Raw genomic sequence first — 8,114 nt, forward strand, 5'->3', positions numbered from 1 at the left:
AGGATCTTTACTGGGGCTGGACGGTGGTTTAGAACTAAGACATGACACTCTGAACCCACAGACCCACGTGGGAGGCTGCCAGTTTGCAACCAGAGATGTCTCTGAGTATGCCGGGCACACGCGTACTCATCTTCTAGGGGTGGCTGAAGCTGGGGAGATTGCGACGTAGAGACCCCTGGGGGTGCTGTGTCTCTGTATCTCTCACTCATGGAAGAAATAAATAAACTTTTAAAATATAGAATCTTTATTAGACACAATGTGGACTTCTATCTCAGAGGGCAGGGGCGTCCCAGCGCAGAGGACACAGGATAAACTGGGCCGGGCCAGAAGGACCAGCTGCAGCCACAGAGGAATGGGTCAGGCAAGTCTTGTCCCAGACAGCTCCGAGCCGAGTGGGGTGCCCAGGCTGAAGCGGGGTCCTCCCACTTCCACACAGCTCGAGTCTTCTTGGAGGAGCCGGTCAGCTTTCACTCACTACAGCTCAGCCTCATCGTTCAGTCCATCCAGGAAAGCTCCTGAGGGAACCCAGGCCAGCAGGTGAAGCAGGTTCTTCTTTTCTGGCCTGAAAAGAAGAGATGTCGGGAATGGGCAAAGGCATTCTTGGACGATGAGTAGGAGGAGGCAGAGGACAGACTTCCGGCAGCCCCCGGAGGGCCTCCCCTCCATCAGGACAGCTGAGAAGCTGGGAGGGTCCAATGATAAAGGGACTCACAGTGATGGTGGCTTGAGTTTAGGCATGCCCCTAGGGCAGTGGGGGCTGGGGAGTGCCCGGGGCGGGAACTCAGATCCCAGGAATAGTGCAAGATTAGGCCAGGGGCACAGGGAACTTGCCTCAGGAAGGCAGGAAGCGTGCTTCCCTTGGGCTAGGGACCAACCTGGGAGGATCTGGGTGTCACCCATAGCTCCTGTGGCCTCTTCCCCAGTCCCAGCTTCCACCTGTAAGGGTGGGTTTTAGAATCCCTCGAACCTCACCCCTGCACCTGAGAACACGCCGAGAAGCCCACCTGCCTGTGGGGTCCTCCCTTCTCTCGGCCCTCTGGTTGTGTCTGGAAAAAAGGCGTCCCACCGGCAGTCAGCCTGGGGAAGCATGAGCCCACACCCAGGGTCCCCCAAGGCGCCCTGGAAGTCCAGCCCAACTCACTAGTCCGGCGACTGGGAGTGGCGCATCGTCCCCAGGCGTGAATTCCTCCTTTGCCAGGCGGAGACAGGCTCTCCCGTGTCCAGGACTGCTGGAAGATGGACTGAGATAAAGGCTAAGAAAGGGCTTGAACAGCCAGGTGGTCGCCAAACCAAGCTCCACTTCTTCTCTTCCGGGTGAAAGCTATGCCTAAGGAAAACAAATAGGGCCAGGCAGTGGCTGGGTCCCACACGACTGACTGCACAGTTCAAGTCCTGGACCCGGTGGCATGGCAAAACATGCCAGTCACATCTGTGTGCATACGTGCCCAAAACCCCAAAAGGAAAATGGAGACGAGATTATGGCATGGCCATCACCACCCCCCACGGTGATTTCTCTCTCCCTCTCTCTCTGTGTCTCTCTCTCTGGCGAGTACATATGCTTATAGAGCAAACTAAAAAGAAGAAACAAAAGAAAGCGATAACTGGGGGCGGGGCGGGGGCTCCACAGGAGTGGGCGCAGCACGCACCCAGAGTTGGGAGCAGCGGCTTTGGAAGCCCCCAAAGTCCTCCTCACCCAACTTCTCCAAGAGCCTTAAAATGGGAGAATTTCAGGATTTCAGGAAGAGGAAGGCGTCTGCAGCCAAACCCCAAGCTGCCTGGCTGCACGGACCTCACCCCATCCCTTCTGTCAGCTCTCAGCCTGTCCAGACTCCCCTCCTTGCTCCCGCCCCTCTCTTCCTGCTTGCAGCCTTGGCCAGGTCCCTACCCCTGACCTGGATGGAGGGAGGAGATGAAAGAGCTGCCGTCCATACTGCCATCCTGTGAGAGCACCCCGAAGGTAAGACCAGTCTCCCCCAAGCCTGGGCTCCTTAGGCTGTGTCCCTGACTCCTCTGGCCCTCTTTGGCCCTAGGCAGGCCCCAGCTCCTGAGGGACCAGCTCTGCTCAGCACCCTCCACACTCCCATTCCCAATCTTCGCTCCGGACCCTCCTCCTGCCCGACTGTCCTCATGCTGGCTAGATTTGGGGGAACATCAGGAGAGGATGTGCCTGCCAGGGCCTGGGGAGGGGCGGCGGGCACAGCCCAGTGCAGGGCGCTCCCCTGGGTGGGAGGAGAGTGCAGATGGAACAGTCTCCTGCCTGTTCCCCCTCCCGGCCCCAGGCAGAGCCAGGATCTCCTAGCAACGGTACAGTAGCAGGGGGCTGGGAAGAGGGTGGGGGCTGGGAAAGTGGGGCGGGGGAACAATGATATCATAAATTATCCCCGGCCCTCCCCTCCAGCCCAGCCCTCCTCAGTTGAGAATGGCCTCCTTTCTCTCTCCACCTGCTCCTCATTCGGGATTCTCTCAGCAAAGCTGGCCCCTGCTCAGACCCCCTAGGTCAAGGTGACCACTCTGCTTTCTGGCTGGGCTCCCAGAGGGAACTAGTCCCATCCTGGGGCCTCTCAGGGACTCTGCTGGACCCTCGTCAATGGTGAGAGGGGAGAGCCTGGCTTCTAACGGGTCCCCAGGGAGTCTGCAAGACTATCCCCTTCCAATGGTCTCTGCCTCCTGCCTCTTTTGGGGTGATGTTGGAATCAAGGAGGGGGGATTTCAAGCATCCTGTAATATTGACTCTTCTCTAAACGAAAGAGTTGAGGGCCAGCCAGGTGGTGTGGTGGGTAAGGCAGCTTGGTGCCACATGGCTGACTGTGCGGTTTGAGTCCCAGACCTGGTAGCTTGAAAAACATGCCGGAAGCATGTGCGTGCATGCCCAAAATCCCAAGAGAAGGAATGACGGTGTGGTCACTCACCCGGGGGTGCTTTCTCACTTTCTCTCCCTCTTTCTCTCTCTCTATCTCTCTGCGGCAGGTACACACACCCTATAGCAAATTTAAAACAAACAGAAAAAAGATTTGAGCAGGATTAGCCAAGTCTTGAAGGGGCACTCGGACCTCTCGCCAAGCTAGCCAATCTCAGTTTTCCTGTCCTGGCAGTGAGTGCAGGAATGTCCACGAAGTCAGTAAACTGAGGGGGCAGTTCCAGCCTTACCTCTCAACTCAGCCATGACAAGCGGGGTCACCGAGCCGGGCCTATGGCAGTGATGACTTGGGTTAAACATTGGGAAGTACTTGCCAAGACAGGAGTGAGCAAGACCATGGACTTCCCCTGGTTGGAGAGAAGAAAAGTCTGTCACAGAAGCAGGCAGCAGGGAGGGACCTCTTGAGTTCTAGCAAATTCTTCCTTGGCCATATTGACACACAGTGGGCATTAGCCATTGGACACACAGCCTCCATCTTGGTTATTTAAACAAAGTGTATATTCGCGTGGATTGTTATTGGCTGGGTATCAAGGGAAAGGGCTAAATCTCTGGAGACCTATCGCCCATCCTCCAGGAACCTCAAGGGGAAACCCAGATACGAGGCAGGACCTCAGTACAAGATGGCAGCCAATTGTCATGGCAACAGTCGAAGGAGCCTGGTTGGTTGTGGGGGCGGTGCTGGGATGCCAGCTGGTGCCAGATGGACAAACCCAGCAGAAGGCAGCCCCAGCCGGGTGAAGCTCATGCCCCGTGCCCAGGGCTCTCCCTCCATATGCCAGCCTCCGCCTGGTCCTCCCCGTAGGCCCGAAGGCCTCATTGCTCTCTGTGGGGGAGGATGCCAAACCCTCCTCTTCCAGACCGAGCTTGTACAACAGGGAGTGACTGCGGGGAGACAAAAGACCCACAGCCAAGGCAGCTAAACAAGTCTGAATGCAGCTCACTCCTAACAACATGGGGAGCGGCAACATCTGGGGCTTGGAGCTCCGGGGTGAGGGCGTGGAGGTCCCATTTTGTGGAGATTCCAGTGTGGCTTGAGCTTCCTCTGGAGAACATGGAGACGAGGCAGCAGGAGCGGGGCAGGGCTCTGCCCGCCTCGCCACCTCCGGATGTTGCTAGGTGGTGCTTGCACACGGCCAATCGGAAGTCCTTCCGAAGAAGGATGGAGGAAGCTGCAGGAACGAAGCCCACCACTTGGCTGTTAGTACATGGGGCCGGCTCTGTGTGCAGTGGTGACGGGCTGCTCCAGAGGCCAGATCCTACAGGCCTCCCCAACGCGCACCCCGGACCCGTCATGCCGGGCACGCGGCGGAAATGCACAAGATTTGCTGTGCTGGAGAACAGGAGAAGGGGGCTCCTCCCTCTCTCTCTCTCACGTGCAGTGCTCTCTCATGAATTAAAAAGATAAAGGGGAAAAAAATAAGACTCTGTACCTCAGGGATACATTCGTTAAGGTCAATGAACCTAAGCTGACACATTAAAACAGTAATAAAATAGGGGCCAGCAGATGGCACAGCAGTTACGGCGTTGGACTCCCACATGGCCGACCATGGTTCACATCCCAGACCCCGTGGCTTGAACATCACACCAGGTGTGGGTGCGTGCGTGCCCAAGATCCCAGGAGGAGAATGAAGAAAGGATCACCCCCTGGGAGGTGATTTCTCACTGTCTCTGTCTCTGTCTCTCTCTGGCAAGCTCATACACCCTAAGGCAAAAACCTTTTACTAATATAATAAAATGCTATCTTTAAAAAGCAAACAAATAAAAATGGTCCTGCTCCAACCAGTCTCAACCAGGCACTCACCTGCTCAAGACCACGGATAGAAGAAGCTCCAGCCGCCGAGCCCAGCCACGCTTCTCTGTCAGGCCTCCATCATGGCTCACACCCACAGCACCTCCACTCTCCGTCCTGGCAACTACGGCCCTCACTTCCAAACCCAGGAACCTTCTCAGTTGTCCCCCTCCACCTCCAACAGTCCCCATAACTGTGCTTTTCGGACCAGCAGTTGGCGTAATGGCTATGTCGCTGGACTCCCATGTAGTCATCTGCGGTTCGAGTCCTGGACCCAGTGGCTTAAACTCACACCGGGCACATGTGCGTGCGTGCCCAAGATCCCGAGAGGAGAATGGAGGAGAAGGGATTGTGGCATGGTCATCCCCCTGGGGGGGGGTGATTTCTCATTTTCTGTCTCTCTGTCTTTCTGGTGAGCACATGCGCCCTATAGCAAAACCTCTCCAAAAAGTAAAGAAAGCTGGACAGCTTTGCAAAACCCTCTCACTCACATGGCTGCCTTGGATCTTCCAGCTAAGCACGGAAGGACGTTGGGGCCCAAGGACGTTAAGGGACTTTCCTAGGACAGCAGGCTAGAAGGTGAGGCAAGCCAGAAGGCATATCCTGAGCAGCTTGCCCAAGTCCAGGACCAGAACCCCAACCTTCCTGTGGACAGAGCCCCTCTCGCTATCAGACTGGTGGGCAATCTGTACACTGAGGGTGCTCGCTGTCATTCTGCTGCTTTCAGCACCCAAACCCATTTATTAGGGGGGCAGTGTGCACCACGGGCTCGGAGGTGTCTGTGTGTGTGTGGGGGGGCTCTCACGCCTTTGCTGGCAGTAAGGGACACTGGAAACTGGGCCAGGAGAGAAATCTCCCTGGGAAGAGTGGGTGTGGGGTGCAGCTGGTACCGTGATAGTTGAGGTGCTTGACTCCCACGTGACTGATCATGGTTCGAGTCCTGGACCTGATGGCTTGCTTTCTTGCTTTCCTTTTCTCTATGTGTGTGTGTCTCGCTCTCTGGTCAAAGTGAAAAATAATAATAATGACAAATGGAATTAAATAAATAATTCTTTTAAAAAGAAAAGAAAAGAAAAAGTGGGCCCGGGAGGTTCCAGAGTGGTAGTTCCCAAAAGCAGCACAGGGGAGGACAGTGAGCTGGGCAGGAAGGCCGAAGGGCCTGGCAGACCAGGAGCTGGGGCCAGGAAAGTCTGGGTCAGTCAGGCAGGGCCTAGGGGGACCTGAGGGCAGCCTGCCACTGCTTTGTCTCACTGGCTTCATGGGGAGACCCTGGCTTGGTAAAAGCTTCTATTGTCAGGCCTGGTTAAACCCTGAAGCCACCCCACAACTTTCTCCATCTCCCCATTCCACCCAACCCCTTGAGGGGCCCCTGAGAGTTAAGCCCCCTCACCTGACAGAGCCATTGCTGCGGCCACTCACAGAGAGGTCTTTGTGCAGAGGCCAAGCTGGGGGAAGGGCAGCACTCGGCTCCCCACTTACATTCCACCCCAGGACCTGGGGCAGCAGCCTCATCCTCTTCTCAGCTGCCCCTCCAGCCGCTCAGCCCCTTTCTCTGTGAAGAATCCCCTAGGAGCCTTGGCCCTGGATATTCCCTCACACCCCCCTCCTCCAGGAAGTCTCTCTGCTTCACTCCAGCCCCCTCGGCCTTGCAGCCCTAACCTATTGAAACTTTTTCTTTGAAAGGGCTCAGACACTAGCTGGTTGCCCCACCAAGTCAGGGCCTGCCCTCCGTCCCCCTACCCCATGGCCCACCCCCTGCCCTGCCCTGCCCTGCCCTGCCCTGGAATTGCTCATTGCATCCTCGCCTCTACCTCTCTCCGGACAGCACCCAGGAGCCTGCCCTCGTGTGTGGGGCTGGGGATAGCCCTGGATGCAGAGCAGGGGAGCAGAGACACACCCTTCCTCGGCAGCTCCCAGACCTTTCTTGTCCCTGCACTTGTTCAGGACCAGCTGAGAGTATTCAAAGTCTGGGTGGGTGCTGGGCGCAGTGGGCAGCAGGGGTCAGCCCTGGGCCTCTGGGAGTGGTGGCATTACTCCCAGCCACGCCCTATGCCCAGGTCTCAGAGGCCGTGGGCTAGCTCCCCTGGCACCCCGTCCTTAAATCCCTGGTGCAGAGTGAGGCCCTCTGCAGGGACTTCTGCCTCCATTTCCCCTCTCCTCCCAGCACAGTTGGACAGGGGTCCCCAGACCACCTCCTGGCCTTCACACATGCTGTCAGGGTCACAAACCTCCTCAAACTCCTGCTCAGCTTGTCATCTTTGGGCGCCCTCCAGGAAGCCCTCAGCTCCTGAGGTGGTGCACGGCTCCCTTCTCCAGCCGTGCTGGAGTAACCTGGTGCTGGGTAACCGAACCTCGGGGGACCGGCTCACCCGGGGCCGAACTGGAACTTTTACCTAGGGACCCCTGCAGACACGGGCCACCGTTTCCAGCTCTCCCTGCAGTGAGGTCCCGCCTGCATGGCAGGTGCTCCCTTCTGCCTCTGGCCCGGAGCTGAGGCAGGACCTCAGGAAGTGGTGAGGGTGGAATCTGGAGTTTCCAAGGGACTGGGACCAGCAGATGGCACCGCGGTTAGGTGCTGGACTCCCCCATGGCTGCCCACGGCTGGGAGTCCCAGGCCCAGCGGCTTGAAACTCAGGCAGGGCGGTGTGCGAGCATGCCCAAGACCTCCAGAGGGACAGAGAAGGGACTGTGGGTGGCTCTGGCCCCCGCAGTGTGATTTCTCGCTGTCTGTCTCTCCCACAAGGGCACATGCCCTATAGCGAAAATCTCTTTGAGGGGGCGTCAAGACTGAAGGAATGAGAGGGATCGTCCCTTGAGATGAGGGGAGTCCTGAGAACGTGGACAAGAGCGAGGGACTCCATGGAGGGCTGAGGGCAGAACCACGGCAAAGGCTTCGGGGCTGGGAACTGGGCGGATCCAGAGGGCCGAACAACGGGGCCCAGAAACTCATGGATGTACCAAAAAAAGCAGCCCAATGGGGAGGACGCGGCGCGCCTGTGTGGAATCTTCCAGAAGGTCAGTAGGGCAGCCCCGCAGCCCGGGCGGTGGCCCTGGGGGTGGGGAGATGGAAGCCAGGCCTGGCCGAGGGCGGAGAGGAAGCGCACCCAGGGCCGTGGCCAGTCACAGGCCCGGGAGGAACAGGGGGCCGCCATCCCTGCCTCCTTTCCCAGCCCTCGTCCCGACCCCACCAGGACGAAGGCTGGGCCATATCCCCGCGAGGCAGAAAGGCCTCTGACGGCCCACGCGCCTCCGTGCCCACCGATGGGGCCGGATGGGCCGCACCTGTTGGGCAGCCATTTCGCAGGCGCGGCCACTAAGATGGCGCCGCCGCCTCCTGGCTGCCTTCGCTCCCACGGCCTGGCCTCCTACCCTGCCTCTTTCTTTCTGAAGCCCGAGCCCGGCCAGGGG

General features: G+C 58.1%; 1 long non-coding RNA gene across 1 annotated transcript in view; it reads right to left on the reverse strand.

Annotated features, from left to right (window-relative positions):
• Window positions 1–264: 264 nt before the first annotated feature.
• LOC114009021 (uncharacterized) overlaps window positions 265–8,114 on the reverse strand; it is a 26,396-nt gene continuing 18,546 nt past the window's right edge. The window contains exons 4-7 of the long non-coding RNA XR_003550501.1: window positions 3,148–3,264; window positions 1,142–1,327; window positions 1,005–1,046; window positions 265–562 (exon numbers count right to left, since the gene is read on the reverse strand). This is a non-coding gene — a long non-coding RNA (uncharacterized LOC114009021). The remainder of the gene's footprint in view (window positions 563–1,004; window positions 1,047–1,141; window positions 1,328–3,147; window positions 3,265–8,114) is intronic.

Source organism: Tupaia chinensis, unplaced genomic scaffold (genome assembly GCF_000334495.1).
Source record: "Tupaia chinensis unplaced genomic scaffold, TupChi_1.0 Scaffold000438_1, whole genome shotgun sequence".
NCBI lineage: Eukaryota > Metazoa > Chordata > Mammalia > Scandentia > Tupaiidae > Tupaia > Tupaia belangeri.